Genomic DNA, 14861 nt, shown 5'->3' on the forward strand with positions numbered 1-14861 from the left:
TCTTTGGCGACACCATTTTTTCTTTTGTTTAATTTCTATACTTATTGATAGAATAAAAACGATATGTCATGTACTGTAAGGGAAATGTCTCTTTTCATGGGGAAAGCTAGCACCAGCAAATGTTGTGTTTAGAAGAAGTGATTTAACATGACACGTGACCTAATTTACCGGAGCAAAAGCTCACCCAGCAAGCCCTGCTTTACTTCTACAGGAGAGAAGTACTGTAGAGTCTGCAAGATGTTCAGCTGGGTAGCTACGTCAGCATGCCTCGGCTGCAAAGGAACAAGTACTAGGTTTATTGCATGCTGAAAAGAGAAGAACGGAAACACAGCGTTTCGACTGTGAGGTCTTCTCACACCTGAAGAAGCCTCACACCTGTAAAAGGCTCCATGGTTTTCTTTCTTCTCTTTTCAACATGGAATACACCTATTGTCTGCAAGATGTGACAATTTCATGGTGTTTTGGAAGAAAACCTTTTTTCTTTGAATTCAAAATCAATCGGAATTTCAGCACAACACATCAACACTTTTTCTGTTTTAAGGAGATGATATTTTAAACCTGACAAAAATAGTAGGAAACACAAGTTTCTTGCTGTGAAAATTTAGATGGGGAAGTGTACTACTAGTAGCAGTGTAGAGCTCTCTGTGGTGGAGTGCAAGCGCATGTTCTATGGGCCAGTGGCGTAATGGATAACGCGTTTGACTTCGGATCAGAAGATTGTAGGTTCGAGTCCTGCCTGGCTCGTGAGGCTTTTAAACCTCTCAGGTTCCTAGGTAACAGGTTGCCGTCATGTATATGAACTATAGAAAAGCATTTGCCACAACCCGTAAATTAGCACGCAAGTGCGGGCTGGTGAACACAGAACTGTATGGAGATCATCTCCAGCTCCGAGCTCAATTGCAATGAAAAAACATGCAGAACAGAACTGGAGAGCAGCTGAATTTGTGCTCAGTAGGGTGGGGAGGACTCAGCATTGCTATTGTTCTAATTGGCATGAACTGCAGGGGATCTGAATCAGAACATGTCAGTCAGTTTGATCATTGCGTCAATATGTAGGCCACGTTAATACAGAATTATTACTTTGTCTGTCTCGTCTTTGTATATAGCTGAATGTCCCTGACAATTTCATGTTAGTTTTTAAGAACGACATTGGTGCTAATATATACATATATAGCATATAAGGAACACGTAAAAGTTTAGTCCATGCTGAAAAGATAAGAAAACCGCCACAACGTTTCATCTTGGAATAAATCTTTACTTGTTGTTTTGCAGCCTACCCATTCTGACCTAACTCCTCCCTTGAAATTCCCTAACAGATAAGGGTACGTAACGGCTCATGCGATGCTCAGTTGCAATTTGTCCCAAAACAAACAAGAACAGCAGCTGAGGGTTTGAGTTTGAACATGCACTGTATTAAAGCAGCTTTTATTTCCATTGATAAATGCTAGATATTCCTACAGAGATTCTCCAGGTGAGTAAGCGATTCCTGTTTCTGTTTCTATTTCTGTTTCATATATACAGTATATATATGTTACATGTGTCTCTGCAATAGTATAAATGTGTTATACACTATCAGGGGCTGCTTTTTTGTGCACCTCATCTACAACAAGGGTTTTTTTTTCATTTATGTTTGTGGACCTTCACCATTTGAGGAAGTGAGTTAGATAAGAAAGTTACAGGTATGGTGAGCAATGACTGACAAAGGCACGTACTGCGTATTCCTTACAGAAGTGTAAGCAATTTGTTCTAAAAAACACCGGCTAAAGTCCAACATCGTTAGCAATCTTATTACTTAAACAGAATTAACATCAATAAACTGTAAGGTGCTGGTACATGCGAGTAGATTTGATCTTCTATTAAACAAAAATGCAATTACAGCTCTAAAAAGGTCAACCTAGACTTCTGTAACAGATCTGTTCAGGTCATCGCTGTTTCTCTGACCTTGTGAGTCTTTGGAATTTTAAAAGTGTATTTTGCTTGCCTTTCATGTGGTCTGTGTACAAGTCACTGTGGCGTATGCGGTCCTACACAGCCTTGCTATAGACGTGACGAGCCTCCGCTATGTTGCAATGGAGAACAGGTTCAGTACGGAGCTGCCGAGAAAATTCAGCTGGAAAGCTCGTTGCAGAAAAGCATCGTTCTCTGTGTCCAGCGGCAAAGCGTCCATCGTGGGTGCTGAAGAATCGATTTCACAGGCTGTGGGTCCAGGCGATTTAGAGTGTTAAAGGTCCCAGCGAAAACGAAACGGCGCTGGTCCTTTTACACGCACGCACGCAACCAAATGCAAAGGACGCCGTAGTCGGCAGGATTTGAACCTGCGCGGGGAGACCCCAACGGATTTCAAGTCCGTCACCTTAACCACTCGGCCACGACTACAGCAAGCGCCGCGGCCGCTGCCTTCTTGCTACAATCGAACAGGGAGTGCGAGGCGGCGGCGGCAGCGGAGGCAACTTTTTTCAAGTTCGCTCTCCGTTTAAGAAACCTTTTACGCCATACGTGCAAGCACACACACACACACCTCAGAGGACTTAAGGGTGGCTTCAAGTTGGAATGATAAAGTCTCCCCGTTCGGACATGAAAACAGAACGTTCTTAGACAGAAAGCAATCAACAACAGAGACATCTGGACGACGATTTTAGTCACTGCACTTTGAATAGCATTTTTACTCCAGTTACAGGAGATGCACCAATGGCCCTTGACCTACGCTCTTACCAATGCCTTGAACATTCAAACAAAACAGCCCTCAAGTCCTGCGGTTTAATATAACGCTGTTACGTGTCGAGGCAGTATTTGACTCTGTCCTACCGTTGAGACACGGGGCGTATATGGAAATGAACACATGCTACGGATCGTCTCTAATCGGTCCCTACAGTTGGAAGGCTCCTTGAAGCGTGCACCCCCATCATTCATCTTTGCGCATCTGTGAAAGGTAGACTCTTGAGCAATGTTTGAGCCAGCTCTAAGGCAACTAGTGCTATTGGACAGACACCTCTGGAAGATCCTAAGAGTCTCTTAACACCACTTCCAGCAGCAAGCTTAATTGTTCGCTGGAGGTCTCCCACCCAGGTACTGACCAGGCAAAGAATCACCACTACATTGAATGAGGAAGTTAATCCTGAAATCCAATTACATATCTCAAGGTAAGACAAATCCATAAGAACATGTCTTAGTATTACTTCGTTTACATTAGTATGGCACTGAGTTGGAGCTCCTCTTTAAGCTGTGGTTTAGTTTTGCATTCATGTGTTTCTAGAGCAGTTATTTATGGGGGTGGGTGGGTCTTTCACAGAGGCTCAGGACAAATCCCCCGCCTGAAAGTCTAATGTGTGCGTTCAGACAGTCACAGGTCAAGAGCCAGGCAGGAGGACAATGGACAGAAGAGCCAACGAACTAAAAATAAAAGAACAGATATGAAAAAGCCACCATCTTTGTCTTTTTGACATTTTCCGACTTTCATGCAAGCCAGGACAAAGTTGCTCGTAGCTACTTGTGGATTCAAATACTCTATCGAGTGCTTTGATGAGTTTTTGCAATTTGATTGTCGTCCTATCAGCCTGTTTCTGTTTTTTTTTTTCAATCTTGGGATGGAAAGTATGAGGGAAATGATGGAGCAATCAATAACCGCTCCGGAAAAATGGCAGAATGAAATGGTCCGTCACTAAGGACATTTGTGAAGCAGAGGAGTGACATCACCACAAAGGCGACACATTCTGCTGATGGTTTTGGTGAATAATGATTGAGGTGCGTTAAGAGAAAGGTAGCTGTGTCAGCATGCGTAGGCTGCAAAGGATCAAGCAAAGGTTTACTCCATGCTGAAAAGAGAAGAAAAGAAGCACAACGTTTCGACTGTGGAGCCTTCTGCGCCATCTTCTTTAGCGGTGATGATGTTTACATTGGAAAAACTGAGACATGCGTCCCTGGGTGGGCTTGAACCACCAACCTTTCGGTTAACAGCCGAACGCGCTAACCGATTGCGCCACAGAGACTGACGGCCGCTTGTGCTCCCTACATTTGCAGGTTTATGGTCAAAGAAAACAATCACTTGCGCTTCTTGCAGCCGGCAATCTTTTTCCACTGACAACCAAGAAATGGATTTCATCTTTCACAAGCTGTATGGATTTCTTCAAAAACAAGTTATTCCAGAAAGGAAATGAATTCTTGCATTAAACTGAACCAAGCTGTACATGTTTGTCTGAAATGAGACATTCGGCACAACAAGACACGGAGAGAGGCACCGCTGGTATTCAGACCCAGGATCGCCTGCTTACTAGGCGGGCACTTTAAGCCACTAGGGAACAGCGCCAGCGGAGCACCGCGCTTTTACAGACACTTGGACACATCTGCGTTCGGTGTGCACTTAACCTGCTCTCTGAACCCGTTGCCTCCGTCCCATTTAATAGCAGAACTGACGCCAAGAGAAATGATGAGAAATGGCATTTATCGGGCACTTTTCATGTCCAAGGAGCTCAATGCCCTTGACACCTCCCCAAGGCGACAGAGCTGTGCATTCTTTGGCGACACCATTTTTTCTTTTGTTTAATTTCTATACTTATTGATAGAATAAAAACGATATGTCATGTACTGTAAGGGAAATGTCTCTTTTCATGGGGAAAGCTAGCACCAGCAAATGTTGTGTTTAGAAGAAGTGATTTAACATGACACGTGACCTAATTTACCGGAGCAAAAGCTCACCCAGCAAGCCCTGCTTTACTTCTACAGGAGAGAAGTACTGTAGAGTCTGCAAGATGTTCAGCTGGGTAGCTACGTCAGCATGCCTCGGCTGCAAAGGAACAAGTACTAGGTTTATTGCATGCTGAAAAGAGAAGAACGGAAACACAGCGTTTCGACTGTGAGGTCTTCTCACACCTGAAGAAGCCTCACACCTGTAAAAGGCTCCATGGTTTTCTTTCTTCTCTTTTCAACATGGAATACACCTATTGTCTGCAAGATGTGACAATTTCATGGTGTTTTGGAAGAAAACCTTTTTTCTTTGAATTCAAAATCAATCGGAATTTCAGCACAACACATCAACACTTTTTCTGTTTTAAGGAGATGATATTTTAAACCTGACAAAAATAGTAGGAAACACAAGTTTCTTGCTGTGAAAATTTAGATGGGGAAGTGTACTACTAGTAGCAGTGTAGAGCTCTCTGTGGTGGAGTGCAAGCGCATGTTCTATGGGCCAGTGGCGTAATGGATAACGCGTCTGACTTCGGATCAGAAGATTGTAGGTTCGAGTCCTGCCTGGCTCGTGAGGCTTTTAAACCTCTCAGGTTCCTAGGTAACAGGTTGCCGTCATGTATATGAACTATAGAAAAGCATTTGCCACAACCCGTAAATTAGCACGCAAGTGCGGGCTGGTGAACACAGAACTGTATGGAGATCATCTCCAGCTCCGAGCTCAATTGCAATGAAAAAACATGCAGAACAGAACTGGAGAGCAGCTGAATTTGTGCTCAGTAGGGTGGGGAGGACTCAGCATTGCTATTGTTCTAATTGGCATGAACTGCAGGGGATCTGAATCAGAACATGTCAGTCAGTTTGATCATTGCGTCAATATGTAGGCCACGTTAATACAGAATTATTACTTTGTCTGTCTCGTCTTTGTATATAGCTGAATGTCCCTGACAATTTCATGTTAGTTTTTAAGAACGACATTGGTGCTAATATATACATATATAGCATATAAGGAACACGTAAAAGTTTAGTCCATGCTGAAAAGATAAGAAAACCGCCACAACGTTTCATCTTGGAATAAATCTTTACTTGTTGTTTTGCAGCCTACCCATTCTGACCTAACTCCTCCCTTGAAATTCCCTAACAGATAAGGGTACGTAACGGCTCATGCGATGCTCAGTTGCAATTTGTCCCAAAACAAACAAGAACAGCAGCTGAGGGTTTGAGTTTGAACATGCACTGTATTAAAGCAGCTTTTATTTCCATTGATAAATGCTAGATATTCCTACAGAGATTCTCCAGGTGAGTAAGCGATTCCTGTTTCTGTTTCTATTTCTGTTTCATATATACAGTATATATATGTTACATGTGTCTCTGCAATAGTATAAATGTGTTATACACTATCAGGGGCTGCTTTTTTGTGCACCTCATCTACAACAAGGGTTTTTTTTTCATTTATGTTTGTGGACCTTCACCATTTGAGGAAGTGAGTTAGATAAGAAAGTTACAGGTATGGTGAGCAATGACTGACAAAGGCACGTACTGCGTATTCCTTACAGAAGTGTAAGCAATTTGTTCTAAAAAACACCGGCTAAAGTCCAACATCGTTAGCAATCTTATTACTTAAACAGAATTAACATCAATAAACTGTAAGGTGCTGGTACATGCGAGTAGATTTGATCTTCTATTAAACAAAAATGCAATTACAGCTCTAAAAAGGTCAACCTAGACTTCTGTAACAGATCTGTTCAGGTCATCGCTGTTTCTCTGACCTTGTGAGTCTTTGGAATTTTAAAAGTGTATTTTGCTTGCCTTTCATGTGGTCTGTGTACAAGTCACTGTGGCGTATGCGGTCCTACACAGCCTTGCTATAGACGTGACGAGCCTCCGCTATGTTGCAATGGAGAACAGGTTCAGTACGGAGCTGCCGAGAAAATTCAGCTGGAAAGCTCGTTGCAGAAAAGCATCGTTCTCTGTGTCCAGCGGCAAAGCGTCCATCGTGGGTGCTGAAGAATCGATTTCACAGGCTGTGGGTCCAGGCGATTTAGAGTGTTAAAGGTCCCAGCGAAAACGAAACGGCGCTGGTCCTTTTACACGCACGCACGCAACCAAATGCAAAGGACGCCGTAGTCGGCAGGATTTGAACCTGCGCGGGGAGACCCCAACGGATTTCAAGTCCGTCACCTTAACCACTCGGCCACGACTACAGCAAGCGCCGCGGCCGCTGCCTTCTTGCTACAATCGAACAGGGAGTGCGAGGCGGCGGCGGCAGCGGAGGCAACTTTTTTCAAGTTCGCTCTCCGTTTAAGAAACCTTTTACGCCATACGTGCAAGCACACACACACACACCTCAGAGGACTTAAGGGTGGCTTCAAGTTGGAATGATAAAGTCTCCCCGTTCGGACATGAAAACAGAACGTTCTTAGACAGAAAGCAATCAACAACAGAGACATCTGGACGACGATTTTAGTCACTGCACTTTGAATAGCATTTTTACTCCAGTTACAGGAGATGCACCAATGGCCCTTGACCTACGCTCTTACCAATGCCTTGAACATTCAAACAAAACAGCCCTCAAGTCCTGCGGTTTAATATAACGCTGTTACGTGTCGAGGCAGTATTTGACTCTGTCCTACCGTTGAGACACGGGGCGTATATGGAAATGAACACATGCTACGGATCGTCTCTAATCGGTCCCTACAGTTGGAAGGCTCCTTGAAGCGTGCACCCCCATCATTCATCTTTGCGCATCTGTGAAAGGTAGACTCTTGAGCAATGTTTGAGCCAGCTCTAAGGCAACTAGTGCTATTGGACAGACACCTCTGGAAGATCCTAAGAGTCTCTTAACACCACTTCCAGCAGCAAGCTTAATTGTTCGCTGGAGGTCTCCCACCCAGGTACTGACCAGGCAAAGAATCACCAGTACATTGAATGAGGAAGTTAATCCTGAAATCCAATTACATATCTCAAGGTAAGACAAATCCATAAGAACATGTCTTAGTATTACTTCGTTTACATTAGTATGGCACTGAGTTGGAGCTCCTCTTTAAGCTGTGGTTTAGTTTTGCATTCATGTGTTTCTAGAGCAGTTATTTATGGGGGTGGGTGGGTCTTTCACAGAGGCTCAGGACAAATCCCCCGCCTGAAAGTCTAATGTGTGCGTTCAGACAGTCACAGGTCAAGAGCCAGGCAGGAGGACAATGGACAGAAGAGCCAACGAACTAAAAATAAAAGAACAGATATGAAAAAGCCACCATCTTTGTCTTTTTGACATTTTCCGACTTTCATACAAGCCAGGACAAAGTTGCTCGTAGCTACTTGTGGATTCAAATACTCTATCGAGTGCTTTGATGAGTTTTTGCAATTTGATTGTCGTCCTGTCAGCCTGTTTCTGTTCTTTTTTTTTCAATCTAGGGATGGAAAGTATGAGGGAAATGATGGAGCAATCAATAACCGCTCCGGAAAAATGGCAGAAAGAAATGGTCCGTCACTAAGGACATTTGTGAAGCAGAGGAGTGACATCACCACAAAGGCGACACATTCTGCTGATGGTTTTGGTGAATAATGATTGAGGCGCGTTAAGAGAAAGGTAGCTGTGTCAGCATGCGTAGGCTGCAAACGATCAAGCAAAGGTTTACTCCATGCTGAAAAGAGAAGAAAAGAAGCACAACGTTTCGACTGTGGAGCCTTCTGCGCCATCTTCTTTAGCGGTGATGATGTTTACATTGGAAAAACGGAGACATGCGTCCCTGGGTGGGCTTGAACCACCAACCTTTCGGTTAACAGCCGAACGCGCTAACCGATTGCGCCACAGAGACTGACGGCCGCTTGTACTCCCTACATTTGCAGGTTTATGGTCAAAGAAAACAATCACTTGCGCTTCTTGCAGCCGGCAATCTTTTTCCACTGACAACCAAGAAATGGATTTCATCTTTCACAAGCTGTATGGATTTCTTCAAAAACAAGTTATTCCAGAAAGGAAATGAATTCTTGCATTAAACTGAACCAAGCTGTACATGTTTGTCTGAAATGATACATTCGGCACAACAAGACACGGAGAGAGGCACCGCTGGTATTCAGACCCAGGATCGCCTGCTTACTAGGCGGGCACTTTAAGCCACTAGGGAACAGCGCCAGCGGAGCACCGCGCTTTTACAGACACTTGGACACATCTGCGTTCGGTGTGCACTTAACCTGCTCTCTGAGCCCGTTGCCTCCGTCCCATTTAATAGCAGAACTGACGCCAAGAGAAATGATGAGAAATGGCATTTATCGGGCACTTTTCATGTCCAAGGAGTTCAATGCCCTTGACACCTCCCCAAGGCGACAGAGCTGTGCATTCTTTGGCGACACCATTTTTTCTTTTGTTTAATTTCTATACTTATTGATAGAATAAAAACGATATGTCATGTACTGTAAGGGAAATGTCTCTTTTCATGGGGAAAGCTAGCACCAGCAAATGTTGTGTTTAGAAGAAGTGATTTAACATGACACGTGACCTAATTTACCGGAGCAAAAGCTCACCCAGCAAGCCCTGCTTTACTTCTACAGGAGAGAAGTACTGTAGAGTCTGCAAGATGTTCAGCTGGGTAGCTACGTCAGCATGCCTCGGCTGCAAAGGAACAAGTAATAGGTTTATTGCATGCTGAAAAGAGAAGAAAGGAAACACAACGTTTCGGCCGTGAGGTCTTCTCACACCTGAAGAAGCCTCACACCTGTAAAAGGCTCCATTGTTTTCTTTTTTCTCTTTTCAACATGGAATACACCTATTGTCTGCAAGATGTGACAATTTCACGGTGTTTTGGAAGAAAACGTTTTTTCTTTGAATTCAAAATCAATCGGAATTTCAGCACGACACATCAACACTTTTTCTGTTTTAAGGAGATGATATTTTAAACCTGATAAAAATAGTAGGAAACACAAGTTTCTTGCTGTGAAAATTTAGATGGGGAGGTGTACTACTAGTAGCAGTGTAGAGCTCTCTGTGGTGGAGTGCAAGCGCATGTTCTATGGGCCAGTGGCGTAATGGATAACGCGTCTGACTTTGGATCAGAAGATTGTAGGTTCGAGTCCTGCCTGGCTCGTGAGGCTTTTAAACCTCTCAGGTTCCTCGGTAACAGGTTGCCGTCATGTATATGAACTATAGAAAAGCATCTGCCACAACCCGTAAATTAGCACGCAAGTGCGGGCTAGTTAACACAGAACTGTATGGAGATAATCTCCAGCTCCGAGCTCAATTGCAATGAAAAAACATGCAGAACAGAACTGGAGAGCAGCTGAATTTGTGCTCAGCAGGGTGGGGAGGACTCAGCATTGCTATTGTTCTAATTGGCATGAACTGCAGGGGATCTGAATCAGAACATGTCAGTTAGTTCGATCATTGCGTCAATATGTAGGCCACGTTAATACAGAATTATTACTTTGTCTGTCTCGTCTTTGTATATAGCTGAATGTCCCTGACAATTTCATGTTAGTTTTTAAGAACGACATTGGTGCTAATATATACATATATAGCATATAAGGAACACGTAAAAGTTTAGTCCATGCTGAAAAGATAAGAAAACCGCCACAACGTTTCATCTTGGAATAAATCTTTACTTGTTGTTTTGCAGCCTACCCATTCTGACCTAACTCCTCCCTTGAAATTGCCAAACAGATAAGGGTACGTAACGGCTCATGCGATGCTCAGTTGCAATTCGTCCCAAAACAAACAAGAACAGCAGCTGAGGGTTTGAGTTTGAACATGCACTGTATTAAAGCAGCTTTTATTTCCATTGATAAATGCTATATATTCCTACAGAGATTCTCCAGGTGAGTAAGCGATTCCTGTTTCTGTTTCTATTTCTGTTTCATATATATATATACAGTATATATACAGTATTGTACTATTATTATATAATTCGTTACACTGTGGCTGTGTTGTGTGTGTTAAGCTGCTGTTGCACTGCAATTTCCCTCACGGGATCAATAAAGTATCTATCTATAAGAAGACATTACCAACAACGACCACAAGATGGAGATATTGTCTAGACATTACCAACAACGACCACAAGATGGAGATATTGTCCAAAGAGGCAAGAAGGGCAAAGCCGCGATAAGGTAAAATCATTTTTTGTAAGAGATTGGTGTCAGAATGCACATCCGTATCCCAAACAGAATCTCTAGTAAAATATGATCATTTGTGAAACAGGCAAATGAGTGTCTGCTACAATATGATTGCTACAGATGCAGCCATTCAAAATGTGCGGGCGATACTGCATTATTTTCCGGTACGCTGTACGCAGTCTACCGCGAGTTACCGGTAAATACCGCGAGTTACCGGTAAATACCGCTAGCAAAATAATAGTATCCGGAATTTCCGCAAGGTGGAGCTAATAAAGCTCAACTTCTCATGTTTGAGCTGTAGCCATCAAAGTCTTTAATGAAGATATTACTAATAGTATTAATAATAAATGACCTTGGACAAGCTGTAAACTCAAAGTATTGCCCTGGTCCACATTATTTTTTTCACTGACCTTCTTTGTAAAAGTAACACCACAGCATTTCGCAATCACGCATTTTTTTCCAATCATGCAAAGTACAGTAATTTTTGAGAATCGATTCACCATGCCTTTCACATGCTCATAAAAGAGATTGATTTAGGAACATAAACATATTACCGTATGCAAACTGTACTGTATACAGTTTGTATATGTATATGTATATGTATATTTAATGTCTTAACTGTGCCCGTTTAAGTATTGAATATTTATATGGAATTTTACCACTGAAGGGAAATCTTAGTGCCTGAGCATAAAAAGAATAGGAGCGTAATGCAACGCGTGTGAAGGCCATAAACGATATTAATTTTGGAACATAAACATACAGTATATGGCTGGTCTCGGTACTTTAAAGAAAACATACACGAAACATGGTTTCATTATGACCAGAATCGGTCTTGAGATATTTTTAACTTGATTTACAGTATTTGAGAGGTATGTCTTGACACCGATACTACGTAAATACTCCTCACGTATATGTTTCTAGGTTTATATTATGCATTTCATACGGTCAAATTGCTTTTGAGCAACTGATAAGAAGCGCGAAACGGTATGCCCAGGGCGTTTTAGTTTTTGTTTTGTTTTAATGCAGTGCAGTGGATTGATTAGAGATATCAAGTACATACAAGTCATTTTTTAAATGTTGTAGTTCGTCTTGTAAAAATGTTACGAGTACATCATCTGTCAACAATTACACAGGTCCTGTTTCCATATTGCGGTTTTTGGTTACGTAATACTATTTTCTAATTTCACGTTGTGAATATATGATTTGGGCAAACAGAGCCGCAAAGAAGTACATTATGGGTTGTTGTTGTTTTTTTGCAGTTTTATCTAAAATAAGCGATGCTTAAACCTTTGTCTGATTCTTGTGAAACTATCCACACGACAGTTACCTAGGAGTTGACTTCAGTGATGTCACTGATGGGATGTTTCTAAAAATCCATCCTCTGTAAAACATCTTCTCTAGTTGTTCTGCATATGTATTCGCTAATGAAGCTGTGTGTTCTGAGCCTGGTTCTCTACATTTCTGTATGAACCAGCTTAGAGGGCTAAAGACAGCTTGTGTTTAAATTGAGTGTAAGGTAATTTATGCTTCTAAAGTCATGGTCAGCATTTATTATTGTACTGTGCTGTAAACTTCTTCTGTGCCTAATTACATTATTTTATAGTCGATAATGTTTCTGTAGTGCTTTTTCAGCCCTCAGCATGTGACTGCGCTGGTGGTGCTGTGGGTTAGGTTCCTGACTCCTATGTCACATGGTCTGTGGTTGAATCTCATGGAACTATGACTTTAATTTTTAACAAACATTTCTTTGAAAAAATGAAACATTTCCCTTGGTCAGAGATTAAATAAAACCTCACTCGCATCAAAACAAATTTATATTTCTAAATATCACAACATGATCGAATTTACGTCTTTTTAATAACAATGAATAGTCACCTATGCGTTACAAAATAAACATTTATATTGATTTGAATCGAGTTTTGATTTAAATCGTAAACGCGTGTTTAAAGGCGATATACTGTATAAAAGCGCTGATTCTTATGGAATGTGTTTGGCCGGGGATTCAAAAAAATTATTTTTTTTAATCGCGTATCTAAGGAAAATTGCAGTATAACTTTGTTCATGCACAAACAGTGGCATGTTACATTATAATTTGGGTGTCTCCTCTTGCCAGAAAGCTCTAAATTGGATTTTGAGTGCGGTTTTTGACTTTTTCTAAATTGCAACCCATAAATAAAGCTGATACAGTTTAGACTTACTGTATTCTAAACTGTATTACAACATCACATTGGACAATGCAACGTAAATTGCAAAAATGCACTTGGAATCTGTCCAAGCCCTACTACGAAAATTATTAAAACTGCGACACTTATCATTCATCTTTAAATAAACTTTATTTTATATAGCGTTTTAAGCGAATAGGTAATTAGATTGCTCATAAACCTAATCGCTTTTTCTACATAAACACAGCGTGATTGCTCTCTGAAAATGCTTTTTTCTTTATATTTAGGCTCAGATTTCAACTATAGATTGTATTATTATAAACTTTCTTGGAAAAATGTCTTTTATGTAAACCATGTTTGCTATTAATTCATTTAGGGCTAAAATACGTTCATTGTCTTCCAATCGAGTCGAGTTGACATTGGAAGCTTGCCACGCCCGGACTGTTACACCAACGCATTAGCATGTTGAAGCGATTTCATTGAGGAGGCCATCTACTAGTTAACACTGTACTTCCTACTTTGAAAACACCTGTGAAATTGGTTTAATTCGTCACAGCCAGCACTCCGGCAGAGAGGGGGGTTGTACTCGTTAATGTCTGATGACATACAAGTGGAAAGATTACAGATTTTAATCGTTTTTTTTCTGAACCAGGGAAAATCTGATCATGTTTCTCTATAACAATAATAAAAAACTTTATTTTAAATTATTTTACATATCCCGCTTGCACATCGCACGACTTTAATAAATCTATTCTTTATTAATACTAAATAAATAATACTAAAAATACTACAGCAAAGAGGTCACTTGATTTTTGGAATAATTCCAAATAGCACAATGATCCACTGGCATTCCTGAAGTCTGTTTAGTGCATAATCTTCCAAATACAATCACTAAGCAATTATAAGAATTATACCATCCTATTTCTTTGTGATGTCCTGTAAAAACTAAACCTATTTTTATAAGGCTTTTACTCAAAAGGTTTCCAAACACACAAAGCATTTGTGAAGTACTATAGTATTTCTAAAGGTTACTGGTACAACATCAATCATTAAAGCTTAACAATAAAGTTTAGATTGCTGACTATGGACTAACTACATTAACTAACTGCAATGCAACATTATACATTTTACAAGAATATCTGGTTGAATTCTTGCATTTGTAGCCAATTTAATGCGAGAGAAATAAGCCAATTTAATTATTTCACAAAAAATAATGTAATATAAAATGGATGTTTTTAACTTTATTGTAGTGTTTTAGAAACTAATATGTCTTCAAAAATGGTTGTTTTTCACTCCTAGGAATGAAAGCTGTTGTTATATGATGTTTATTTTCAAATTTGGAAAAATCAAAGGATTCTAGCTTTCTCCCCTTGCAGGCATCGGACACAGAGAACCTCATGGTTTTCCTAAAAATCATTTTTTATGTTCCCTGGTGTTCCAAACTTAGTTTTAATTTGTTATTATGTTAAAAACAGGGTAATAAATTTCTAATTGGACTATAAATAATGTCATATTGTCTGCTATAAAACTGATGTTTTCAACTCTATTGTAGAGATTCTAGAATCATCTAATAGAGAATTGAAATAAAAAAAGGGCATAAGAAAACATTACCAACAACGACCACAAGATGGAGATATTGTCTAGACATTACCAACAACGACCACAAGATGGAGATATTGTCCAAAAAGGCAAGAAGGGCAAAGCCGCGATAAGGTAAAATCATTTTTTGAAAGAGATTGCTGTCAGAATGCACAACTGAATCCCAAACAGAATCTCTAGTCAAATATGATCATTTGTGAAACAGGCAAATGAGTCTCTCAGGTGCCCATTGCTCATTTTCAGACACATTTATGCAATACTTTCACCATGCGTTGAGCAATAGGGATTAAAGATACCAGAGGTAAGGTTTAAAAGTGA

General features: G+C 40.8%; 7 non-coding genes across 7 annotated transcripts; 3 read left to right on the forward strand and 4 right to left on the reverse strand.

Moving 5' to 3' along the window:
- The first annotated feature begins 671 nt into the window (after window positions 1-671).
- On the forward strand, window positions 672-744 carry trnar-ucg (transfer RNA arginine (anticodon UCG)). The gene has a single exon. It is a non-coding gene; the product is annotated as a tRNA-Arg (tRNA).
- Window positions 745-2294: 1550 nt separating this feature from the next.
- On the reverse strand, window positions 2295-2376 carry trnas-uga (transfer RNA serine (anticodon UGA)). The gene has a single exon. It is a non-coding gene; the product is annotated as a tRNA-Ser (tRNA).
- Window positions 2377-3912: 1536 nt separating this feature from the next.
- trnan-guu (transfer RNA asparagine (anticodon GUU)) lies at window positions 3913-3986 on the reverse strand. The gene has a single exon. It is a non-coding gene; the product is annotated as a tRNA-Asn (tRNA).
- A 1193-nt stretch (window positions 3987-5179) lies between these two features.
- Window positions 5180-5252, forward strand: trnar-ucg (transfer RNA arginine (anticodon UCG)). The gene has a single exon. It is a non-coding gene; the product is annotated as a tRNA-Arg (tRNA).
- A 1550-nt stretch (window positions 5253-6802) lies between these two features.
- On the reverse strand, window positions 6803-6884 carry trnas-uga (transfer RNA serine (anticodon UGA)). Its single transcript has one exon. It is a non-coding gene; the product is annotated as a tRNA-Ser (tRNA).
- A 1537-nt stretch (window positions 6885-8421) lies between these two features.
- trnan-guu (transfer RNA asparagine (anticodon GUU)) lies at window positions 8422-8495 on the reverse strand. The gene has a single exon. It is a non-coding gene; the product is annotated as a tRNA-Asn (tRNA).
- Window positions 8496-9688: 1193 nt separating this feature from the next.
- On the forward strand, window positions 9689-9761 carry trnaq-uug (transfer RNA glutamine (anticodon UUG)). Its single transcript has one exon. It is a non-coding gene; the product is annotated as a tRNA-Gln (tRNA).
- Window positions 9762-14861: the final 5100 nt, after the last annotated feature.

The sequence above is a fragment of the Lepisosteus oculatus genome, unplaced genomic scaffold (genome assembly GCF_040954835.1).
Source record: "Lepisosteus oculatus isolate fLepOcu1 unplaced genomic scaffold, fLepOcu1.hap2 HAP2_SCAFFOLD_64, whole genome shotgun sequence".
In the NCBI taxonomy this organism is placed as follows: Eukaryota; Metazoa; Chordata; class Actinopteri; order Semionotiformes; family Lepisosteidae; genus Lepisosteus; species Lepisosteus oculatus.